Genomic DNA, 12,038 nt, shown 5'->3' with positions numbered 1-12,038 from the left:
TTGATGATTAACGCTCACGAGTGAGAGGTGGGCAGGCAGAAACAGACGCTACCCTCTGGGGTGACCTCAGACAAAATATCCTGTTACACCTGAAACACACACACACACACACGATGCAGAAGTGTATTCACCTCCCTCCCATCCTGCTTCAATTGAATCAAGTCAAATCCAATCAGGCCCACTGAGGCGTTTCATTCAGAGTCAAGCGGCAGAGTAGATTATGCCCACGGATAAGGGGGGGAACGGCTTAAATCAAACCGTGCGTTTGAATGCAACATGAAGTGAATCGTGCAGGTGTGCTCTTCAGTTCATCTGCCATACTGCTGCTTATGGTGCTGCTTTTGCAACATTTCCGTGGCTGTGTTAATGCAGCCGTCACCTGCCACGCGTCAGAAGTGTGAGAACACACACTTTTTTTTTTATTATCTTTTTTTAAGTACTCGCTAGCATGCTGACGCATGCTGACATGTTGCAGCTCCACTCAAAAGGAAAAACTTTGAACGTGTGGATGATTGAGATCAAAATCACTTTAGGCATCAACCACCCGTGCAGCCCAGCAGTTAGCTGCCAGAGGGATTAAATCTTTTCCAATTTTACCATGCGTGTGCGTGTGGAGGCTACAGCTGAGAGGGAAAGGCTTAACCTCTGTGGCAGCGGGGAATCTGACATAAATCACTCCACATGCTTCGGATACACTTTGTATCAAGGTTTATTCTTTGTGATAGATTTACTCTACATTGGTCTTTGGTAATTGTCAAGGTAAACGAGAACACACACATAAATACATTGTCATCAAATGTAATGTGGGTAGATTCTGATGAGAAAAAGCCCACATAACCAGATACTCCAGAAAATAAGACACCGGGGAAAAGCAATGAAAACAGATATGGTGATGTAATGTACAGGCATCACTTCCTGACTGCCCGCGAGCAGAGTGTCCAGTGTTCTGGGAGAGGTTAACACAATAAATAGTGTTTGTTATAGACATTTTTATTTCAGTGGGGGCGGTAAGCTTGGCTCTTGGTGCTGGTTTCACTCTTGCCCACACATATTCCGTCCTGCTGGCAGTATCACTTCCAGTGACCCAAATGACAGAGACGGAGCCCAAGTTCCAAATCCCTCACCACTCATTTTTTCGTGCGGTTTGAATGTACAAATGTCAGATTGCAGCATACCCGTGTAATGCACTCAAAGTAACCCACAATGCATAAAGAAATGTAGCGTGGAATCGATGGTCACTAACACAGGGAATATATACCACAATGCATCCCACCAGAGCAGCTGATGATCAAGTAGACCTGCGGCAGAGCCAAAACCTGCCATGCAAACGCCGTTATTATTCAGAGAGTGGATCACACCAGGTTCCTTTGCAACATCAACATTATTCAAGTGTCGAAGCATCTTGTGAGAAACAACAGATTTAGTCATTTGTTTACAAGCTGTGGCGCAGATATTTTGTTCGATGCCGTGGGCTTCTCTGCACGCTGAATTGTGTCACTGCTGCTGAAACTTTACCGGAAAACCTCAACTCATACAGGTATCGGTAGGGCTGTTGCTGTAAGGGAATTCACCCGGGGGTGAGGTCGAGTATGTGATATTATTACACAGCGAGAGATGCAAAACTTCCCATACTATGAGCTCCGTTCAAATGCTGTGTTCATGCTGTGCCTTTGTTTTGATCTTTACATTCTAAAGACTCAACACAACCTCGAACCGTCATTGAAACAGTTTGCCCAGGTCAGCCGAAAATACTTTACACCAAGGTTAAACCAGCACCACTGATGTTTCTCAATCATTTAGTAAAGCAAACAGCTGAGTCATACCGAACAGTGGAGGGCGTTTAACGAGGTGTAGAGATGTGAGAGGGAAATTACTAACTTACAAAAAAACCCCACCAAAAACGCAGTGATTCAGCTGATCACTGGTGTTCAGGCGGCAGCCTTTTTAAATAAAGCCAAGCTCAGTAGCAGTTAGCTAATGAAACTTCAAGATTTTCCATATTCAACCTGTTCATGTGGTTAGCGTCATCTTTTCAAGGTTCATAAAATAACACCGGACTGGAAAAAGACGGGTTCTACAGCGCTGTTGTAAAACTTTGTACACCAGCAGCCTGGATATATGTCATAGAAGAGTATTTAAGATTTTTGTAATACGATCTTTTGCAATCTATCTATATGCTCAGAATATGGAGTCTGTTTCGTGCGGATTTAGAAGGCGGCATATGCTCCAACAGTTTAATCCATAAATGGCGGCCTGGAGAAAAGTGGACGGCAGAACGATGCATGCAAGCAGCTGCAGCCCTGATTACGGGCAGTGATGTCACAGGGCATAATGCCGCTGTAGCTTTTAGCTGGTGTGTATAGCCAGTGTGCACATGGTAGAAAAAAAGAAAAACAACAAAACAAACAGAAGGCAGGAGAAAGGCAGACATGGGAAACATCGTGTCACCCAAAGGCGACGCAGTGAGGGTTAGGCTTCGCTTTCATTGGTCTCACCGTGGTACAAAGGCTTGTTCCGAGACTTCCGCCGAACAACAGGAGCGACAGCTTGAAAAACGAACACCTCACATGACACAAAACCAGCAGAGAGAATGTTACGCGAATGTTTAAGTACAATCCGTTCGGTTCCAGGTTAGTTTTGATCAAGTTTAACCCCCAGACCAGAGTTACCAAAACCTGCCGCTCCTCTTGGTTGCCTCTGAAAAGTGACGCCCATGGAGTTGATGTCCATAGACCCTCTGTGTTAAAAGCAAACTTCACTGTGGAGTGTTGGAAAGGAAAATTATTTCTTACCTGGAATCCTTTGAACAGCTGATCCATTTATCTCAGGATACCCAGAGCAGAGCTCATTCTGGTTCTATTCTGATGCTAGTCATTCCGATACGACTTTTTTTTTAGCTAAATGATAGTTTATTCAGCATAGGAACATTTAGAGGAACAGCTGACACCACGCAGATAAAAAGGTCAACACTATCAACACTAGAGAGGCTTAAAAAGCTTTGGGAACCTTAAAACTATGTGCTTCTGATTGTTATGCACATTCCCGGGCCTTAAACTGCCCAAGGACACCCCCCGGGGCTGAGATACCGCAGTTAATACCTTTGGTTTCCTGCCAAGCACCGCGGCATGTTGCATTACGGCTGATTTTGCCTTTGTGGTCTCTTCAAATATGACCACAAATCCCCGTTTATGGCTGTACGTGTGCGGGGTTCACAGTCAGGGATTTGTTTTTATGACAGTGGTGTTACATCCCACAACTGTAGAGGGAGCCAAAGAGCAAAAAGAACACAAACGCCAAAATAACAAACAAACTGGTGAGTGCCATGGCTGCTACCCAATGGAGGGATGTGAAATGGGTCCAAAAGTACAAAAGGTGAAGGTGACACAACAACAACCGCCAATTGCAAATGTCAACATGGCAGATTTTGGCTTTTTCAAAACTACCTTCTGTATCCACCACTAATGAGCAAAATCTGGCCAATTAAGAACAGTCTATAGGCACTGAAGGCTAATGTTCCATGTCCACAGACGTGCACATAGAATAGCTTTTTATGTGCAGGTGACTTTAATGAGATACGAGTCAGTAGATGAAGGCCTTTAAAGTGTTTGTTTTCTTCAAAACATTAACCCAAAAATGTTAAGATTTAACAATGTGTTGCAAGTATTTGCGAGCCCCTTTATTTATATGATGTTTGGATCTGGTTTTCTTTATTTTTCAACATAGCAAAAATGGATTATGTGGCCCCACTGCTGGGCTTTATTTTTTGGCAGATGGAGTCACGATGCTAAAAATGAAATTGCGCTCTGTGGCGATTCAACAAAAGGCTCAAGGTGGTGGAGAGGAAACGGATCAGATGTTAATGTGTCAAGTTTGGTCTGAGCAAAGTTTCGATTCCTCATTTCCTGTGGCTGCAGAAGTAACAATACTCAACTCCAAGCTTTCATCTTTCATAAAATGCACTGACTACTCGGTTTTTAGTTTGTGGTGAGTCATGCTCTTCCTTTCACACCAAAAATAACACATCCTTCAACAATTTGCTCGTCAGGCTGGCAACAATCTATCTCCTATGGTTATAGCGAAATAACTAAAAGTCTGCTCCATTGTCCAGTTTTGGTTCTTTGGAATGTGTGACAACAAACAGCTTGCAGACAGGACGGTCCACGCTAACGGGAAAATAAAATAAAAATAAATAAAAAAGAAGCACTGACATGTTTCCTCTTCTGTTGTGACTGTTTCAAGTTCCACCAGTTTAACACTGATCTTGGCGAAAACTGTTTGACTCGGAGCCTGCAAACAGTCAACCGCAAACATTCCTCCGGCGGCAGCAGCGGGGGGGTGGTGGGGTGCAACTAACACCACTGACACACACACACAGAGGAAGTGGACGTGAGAGAGAAAGCACATTTCTGCTGTGCTGCCCAGTTTTTCCCCCTCTGTTCGAGAAGACAGATCGATGTGGATCACAGAGGAGACAAGCTCCCAAAAAGCTGAGTCAAGGCTCACGCACGCGCGAGCGTGCACACTTGTGAGGACCCCCTACCTCTACTGAAATGTCAAGGGGCAAGAGCGTGCACGTTTCATTGCACGGGTATGTTTTATCGCTTGAGAGCGCGTCGTTTGGGGATGAAACGAGAGGAATCCATCCTTACAGGAAATGATCCGACAGCTGTCACACTCCACAAATGTCAAGTCCGCTCAAGTACAAAGTCGTACAGTCACATAGGGTTAAGGGTGCGAGGGATGAATGGTTCGGAAAAACCCACAAACTGACAAAAAGTTAGAGCTGCACAAAGCTCAGGAGAAAAAAAAATTGTCTGCAAATATTATAAATTGAAATATGATTTAGTCATTCCCCGTAGTTCTGGTCTTCTGGACCATTAGCACTATTCTGACGACCAGAGTGTGTATCTGTCCTGGGGCTGTCACTTTTTCTTTGAGGTTCAACTGTCGGCTCAAACTCGGGCTAACTCTGAATGTCAGTTACCGATTCCAATTTCAAAATGACTGTCTGTAAGCGCTTCAGACCAAAGGATGTATAGACAGGTGTGTCAGACCGTTAGAAGTAGCTTGCCCTGTCAACCAGCAGAGGGCGCTTTATCCACTTGCCCTGGTTACGTTCAGTGAAATATGCTAACATTTTTTAAATTTTTTTAATGTCGCTACAAATATGGGGAAAACTAGCAGGCAAAGCCGTCCCACGAGGACGATCAGGACCCCAAAAACACCTGAAAAGCAGTGTTTGGCGGCATCTTTATATGTTAGATGGACAAATCTGCAGAGTCGCCATCCATTTGAGGCCAAAGGCGCCACTTACAAGCAGGTCAGCGTTTACTTACCGCCTGCAACTCAACCTGCTACCCAGGCACCAAACTTGGAAACAGTGAGACAACGCTAAAGGACAAAACATTTGCTCCAAGCGAAGACGACTGGACGTCGTTGGCGAAGAACGCGAATGCGCCCTTTGAAGATAACTCGCGGGAACTCGACGTCTACTTCTGCGCTGAAACGCCGCGAGACGTGCTCGAACACAAAAAGAACCAAACAAAACATTACATTTCACAAACTTCCAACTTCATTTTTGTAAAAAAAGCGACAGCCCCAAAATAACACCAACTAAAACTGCTAAAAAAAACGGTAGCTAATGAGCTTTTCTTAAAGAGCCTTTCAGTGGCTCCTGTGCACTGCTTTGACCACTCTCGTTAAATGACCCCCCGAAAAAGCTTTCCCTGCCTTTAATAAGACTTTGTCAGCTATTGTGCTGCATTCATTCGATGACAATGTCGATGGATTAAAGAAAAAAATGACAATATAGGGAACTTAGGTAATACAAGGCAGTTATTTGTGTAAGAGAAGCATTCTATACACACACATAGAGTTGGCCGTCCAGTCACATCCATTCATAAAAAAAAAACAAACCCAACCCTATCCACTCACACACACACACACACACACACACAGCCATCCGGGACAGACACAGGTGGTCACCAGCCGTTTATCATCGCCTCTTTCTTCAGTCTGTTTGTGTCGGTTTGGAGGCAGAATGTTCCAGATAGTCTGCTCCAGAAAATGGAAACTGCAGCCAACCTCACCATTACCCAGTATCCAACCCCCACTATAGGCTTTTGTTATGTAATATGGCAACCTATTGAGTTAAAGCAGGAGGCCAGGGAGAAATATGGCTGATGGTGTCGGAAGAAATGCCATGGGGATACTGGGCAGGGAAAGGACACCGGATACATGAAGGTTGGCAGCCACGCTAATCCCAATCCAATTAGTTTAATCAATGGTGTGTTGAAAGCCCTCTTGAGGATGGTAAATTCGCCAATTGGCCAATTAAAAGTCAAGTTCACGATTAAGTTGTGTTGTATAAACTAGGTATTGCACATTTTAAATAATTATAACTGTCATAACTTGGTTTAAAAAAAAAAACTTATTACCATACAAAATCAGAAAAAAAGCCTCTAATGTTTTCTTTGAACTGTGGATCTGTTGCCGGGAAAGTACAATTTCAGACGGGTTATGAAGCGGTCGTAACGGTTAGCAGGGTGAGAAACGACCCACATCCTTGAACGCAAAAGTCAGACTGCTTCCGACCACTGTGAAGTGAATGAAGGACACTCCGGGGATTTGTAATTTAAAAGTAATCATCCCCTACGGGTAAACAGTTTGTGTGTTTGAAATGGTGCGACGGTTAAAACAAGGGGAGCAAAATAGAAATGTACTCACCCCGGGCGCAGCAAAATGAGTCAGCTACAGGCAGGGAGAGATGCGGGAAGATAGTTCCTCTAAATCTCACAGTTGACACCTCTGAGGTTTGATGTCGACCAGAGAGAGGACGGACGCGGCGCAGGAAAAAAGTCCACCTCGTCGGTCTTTTTACGGTGATAAGTCGTTCAGTGATGTATCTGAGTCAGTTTTATCAGCGTGGGAAACGTGGCCGCGGAAGGGGGATGCGCGTTAGTTTTACAGTCAGGCGGACTTTCGGGATGATAAGAGAGGAATTCAGCGTTCGTGTTGTTCGTGACTCTCCTGTGTGTCTGTCTGCTCCTCCGTCCGCTGCTCTAAAACCAGCTGCTGAGCAGTGGAAACGCCTTTTCCTCCCTCTCCGTCTCTCTCCTCCTCGGTCACGGCTCAGCGCGCTGTCTGATTCGTCCAGAGATCGTTTATTCGAAACGATATGCCACCCCCGGAAATAAATACACCAGAAAATCAATCGAAAAATGAGATTTTCTAACAAATTTGCCAAATTAAACAGGGACGCGTGCGCGAATTAAACACAACTGACAAAACCGGAGACATACTACATAAAAGGCACCACGGGGTTTATGTAATTACAAATAAAAGAGAACCAATGACAAAAACAGCAAAAAAAAAAACAGTTTCACCAGATTGGTTACAAGAAGGTTTAAAGGTGCTAGCTAGAATGCTAGCTATTGCTAGATATGATAAACAAGTCAACCAGTTTTAACATGCAAGGGTGTTTGTCCATTCTATGAAATACAGTGCGTTTAATTAACCAATTTCTTCAAAAAGCACCTCAAAGCCTGTCACTACATTAAATATGTCAGGGCGGGATAAGTTGTATGTTTGATACCATCCTAGGAATTCTTGTTTTCCAGCGTTTTTTTGTTGTTGTTCACCGGCCTTCCAAAGAAAACCATCCAAAAATTGCAGCGTGTTCAAAATGCAGCTGCACGGGTACTCACAAAAAACAAAAAATATGACCACATCACATCGATTCTCAGATCTTTGCACTGGCTTCCTCTGTGTGAGAGAGTTGAATTTAAAATCAATCTGCTGGTCCACAAATCCCTAAATGGTTTGGGCCCAAAATACCTGCTAAATCTTCTTATTCCCTATCAACCATCAAGAACCTTTAGGTCATCTGGAAAGGGACTGCTAACGACTTATAGTCCTAAGACAAAACATGGTAAAGCATCATTCAGATATTGTGCTGCTTCTTTCTGGAACAAACTCACTGAAACACTTAGATCTGCCCCAAATGTTGCTACTTTTAAATCAAGGCTTAAAACTTTCTTGTTTTGTCAGGCCTATGAAATGTGATGATGGGTGCCAATGGTTAGAGTTACATATACTCTTGAGTGTTTATTATCTCCTTTTTACTTGTCTTATCCTTTTTTACCAAAGCATTTTATTCATTCTATCTTGCACTACTTCTGGTTCCGGCTGAGTAGATTTTACAGAGGGTTTTGTTGCTTTGTTCTGCGTGTCTTTGCACGTTTTTATCTTTGTATCCTTTCATCCTTTTATTCTGTTATTTATTTTCCTGCTATGTAAAGCACATTGAGTTGCACTTGTGTATGAAATGCGCTATACAAATAAAATGGCCTTGCCTTGCCACTCTTTTGTTAGGTTGGTACCTTTCCCACCAATGTCAAACATATTATCTCGCTGCACGTTACTAATGTGTGACGTTTCGTGGCCCAAAAGGACATTTCTGGGAATCAGAACGCCATTGCCTTACACTGCCAACCAGTCCACAAAGAACTGGGCCTTTATGGGCCTTCTCAACCGCAGGTGCTGGGTCGACAGGAGAGACAAGTAAATTTCCCTCAATTACTTTTATTGCTTATATTGATTTTACCGTAATTGTATAAACTGCTTTTATGTTACTATTGGGGACTGCACGGTGGTGTGGTGGTTAGCACCGTCGCGAGAGGGTTCCAGCTTCACCTTCCGGCTGGGGCCTTTCTGTGTGGAGTTTGCATGTTCTCCCCGTGTATGCGTGGGTTCTCTCCGGGTTCTCCGGCTTCCTCCCACCGTCCAAAAACATGCATGTCAGGTTAATTGGTGACTCTAAAATTGTCCTTTGGAGTGAGTGTGTGTGTGTGTGTGTGTGTGTGTGGTTGTTTGTCTCTGTGTGGCCCTGTGATGGACTGGCGACCTGTCCAGGATGTACCCTGCCTCCCGCCCAATGACTGCTCAGATTACTCATACATGGGGTCAAAATTGTTAAGCTGTTGCCAAGTTAGTCTTGCGCTTGAGACCATGATAACTGTGGCCGTAAAATAGGAGAATGCTCTTTTGTTGCACCCACAATGTAAATTCTTATGATATCCTGCAATTCCCTGCTGCTAAGCAGTGTCATAATATGAAAGAGGCAAGTTTTTCCACTGCAAACAATACGGACACCGGGTAAGTAGTCCACTTTATCATTCCTTACCTGGAAAAACCTAAAAGACTACATGGCTATAGGTAGATGCATGAGACATACCTGATGACATACCATCCAACCTGCATACCAAAACAGAGTGATGTTCTTGTCGCATCTTTGGATTAAAACTCATGTCTTATGCCACGCCCAGAGACTAAATTGAACATTAAAAATCATAAGCCAAGGTAAGAAAACAATAAATTACCTCCATTTGCTGTAACAGCAAAAATGGACAGCAAACTATCAGTTTCATCTTGTTTGATTATAGATTCAAAGTGTTGCCTCGCGATAATGAAGCTGTGGTCACAGCCACATAGCCATTCCCAGAACCTAATCATCTCATTCCCAAGGCTTAATTAGGCGTGATCGCGCACTCTTACCTTGTTTCCACAGACTACTAATCCGAAATCACATCTTGGAAACACATGGCCATGAAATGACACAGTATATTCCCATAGGGGCTCTGTAGGTTTAAGCAACAACACTACTTGGTTATGTTTAGGAATAAAAAGTACTCCGCTATGGTGAGGAAAAGTTCCTGATGTGGAGTAAAACACATTCTGTCACAATCTTTATGTTATGAGGTTACCTTTTCTTAAAATGTAACTAGAGATCCTAATACTGTTTTCAAAAAACAACACCTGGTGCCATTGTTTGTAGGAGGTAAGGCTCAAATGAATGTAAACCTTAGCTTTGTTTGCAAATGCATGAAAAGACAAAACAGCCTACAAGTGGCATTTAAAATGACTGCTTTAATCAAATAAGTTAAACTGTTTATCACTTTATCAAAATGACATTTGTTTTTTGTTTTGTCCCCCCTCCCACCATGAAAATAACCCCTTTGTGCCTTTAATCAACTTTTGTCTTCTACAAAACGCTCAGATTCGTGAATATGTCAGTGATCCTCGCTTCGGTCTCCTCAGACTTCCTGCAGCTGCTCACCCGCAGCTCTGCTCAAACACTCTTGACACCCCAGCTTCACCCACTTAACAAACTGCCAGTAATGTGCTGCTATTGTTGAGAGGACCGTGTTCCTTGTAAGTCAGTAAGATCTGACAACGCTGCACATGAAGGCCTGGTAGTGTGAATCTCTGTTTGGGCTTCTGCATGCGGTCCTTGATATAGTCATTTTTGCATCAGATACACTGAAGCTTCCCATGTGGGCAAGTAATTGGACTACACCGTGAAGGTGTGGACAGCATCTATTCTCCTGCAAAGTCTTAACTGAAAACATCTTGCCATATTCTGGCCTTCATCTTCACAGTCTGGCATGTTGTCTTTTGGAATAAAGATTGATCCAAATCTGGTCTGAAGGCGGTTGGCCACAAAGGGATCGAATGGTTGATGGGATTTTGTGAAGAAGAGCTTCTTTTGCTGTGTTTGTGAGAGTCCGTTTCCTTTGGTCCTCAACAAAATGAGCAGAGTGAGAGCTCTCTCCGTTTGTCTCCTGATTCCACGCAGACACACATGCATACACACATTCTTCCAAGCTGATGTCACAGCACCATCCAGCCTGCAAATCCCTCCTCCTGATTCTCTCTCTCCATCACAGCTTCACCTAAAACACCAACTTCATTCTTTTCAAAAGGAGCGCAAGCCAGCAGGAGCTGTGCTGCTGGGCGCTGACCCCTCAGACGTGGTTAAATCATTCATTAGTTTCTCTCTTCTGGCCTCCCGGAAGAAAGGTTGCCATGTAGCACGATTAAAATGGATACTTGTGGGAAAACGGGATTATACGTGTTTAGAAAGAGAGACTAAGCCTCTACTTCACCTTTGTGTGAGAAACAATAGCAAACATGCAGCCTGCAGTTGGAAAGTGGTCTCAGAAATTGCCAGCAATCCATTGTTTGGAGGGATTGGAGGTGTTATCTAAAACCTATTATTTAAAATAGTGTGTTCACTAATAGCGGGGTAAAACAAATACCTTTGTAAAACACTCCACTGGTTGGTTGCAGAGCATGCATTGCAGATGATTTACTGGAAACTGTATTGGAAACGAGGGAAAACTCATGCAAGGGTAAAAAAAAGAAGGGTATAAAGTACCATCAGTCATTCCATTAAAAAAATAGAATGTTTCATTACATGTTTATGTTCATGTGCACTCGCGTGGCTTGTGGTGTTACATTACCCACACAGAGAGGAGGTCAGGCCACATAGATGGGTTGAGAAAACATTGGACTTTATCATGGAAGATTGCTTCTTATTTCTTGTCTGAAACTGTTCATCACCATTGCTTCTTTTAGGCATGACTAAAATTGCTAATCATTTTTTTAAATTATTAGCAAGCTTATGTGGAAATTCAGCAAGGCAGATCTGTTCCTTCCCGTCTACCCCTCGATCCCTCGTGTTTGGGCTTTTCATCCTGCCATGCTTCGTCGCTCTTGCTCTCCCACGCTGTCAAACTCTGCTCATTCTTAATTCTGCCGTTGCCCCTCCTGTCCAGTTGTCCTCCTGCCTGCGACTTTTTGAGCCAGTCAGTCTGATCCTCGCTCTTTCAACTTTCCTCTGTCATCCTCCCTCAAGGCAGACCTTCGCACAACCCCCCCCTCCTCGCTGAAACTGCCCTGGAGCGCACAGAGGCTGAGGGACAGTAAATAAGCACCCAGGACAACGTCACTGGAGGAAGTGAGGAGAGAGAAGTAAAGTCTACGCGTTTTGCGCGGGACAAGAGTGAACATCAGTGTGTGTTTTCACCGCTGGTGAGAGTTAAGAGGAAAACAAACAGGATGACAGACGGATGCAGACTTAGCCTCTTGGTTGCAAGCAGTAATTAATAGCTCTCTCGTTCTGTCCCATTTCCCTTGCTTGGCTCCGTAACTTAAGTTGTTGATGTGTGGGTTGATGATAATTAAAAGAATACAAT

General features: G+C 43.7%; 1 protein-coding gene across 1 annotated transcript in view; it reads right to left on the bottom strand.

Moving 5' to 3' along the window:
• Positions 1 to 7,113, bottom strand: part of LOC140282232 (astrocytic phosphoprotein PEA-15) — a 37,923-nt gene extending 30,810 nt beyond the window's left edge. The window contains exon 1 of the mRNA XM_072376824.1: positions 6,727 to 7,113. The gene's annotated coding sequence lies outside the window, so the exon portion shown is untranslated. The remainder of the gene's footprint in view (positions 1 to 6,726) is intronic.
• Between the last annotated feature and the right edge of the window lie 4,925 nt (positions 7,114 to 12,038).

This window comes from Leuresthes tenuis, unplaced genomic scaffold, assembly GCF_036924035.1.
Source record: "Leuresthes tenuis unplaced genomic scaffold, fLeuTen1.0.hap1 SCAF_22, whole genome shotgun sequence".
Taxonomy (NCBI): Eukaryota; Metazoa; Chordata; class Actinopteri; order Atheriniformes; family Atherinopsidae; genus Leuresthes; species Leuresthes tenuis.
Note: the sequence above shows the minus strand (reverse complement) of the source record. Positions and strands in the feature narration are given on the sequence as shown.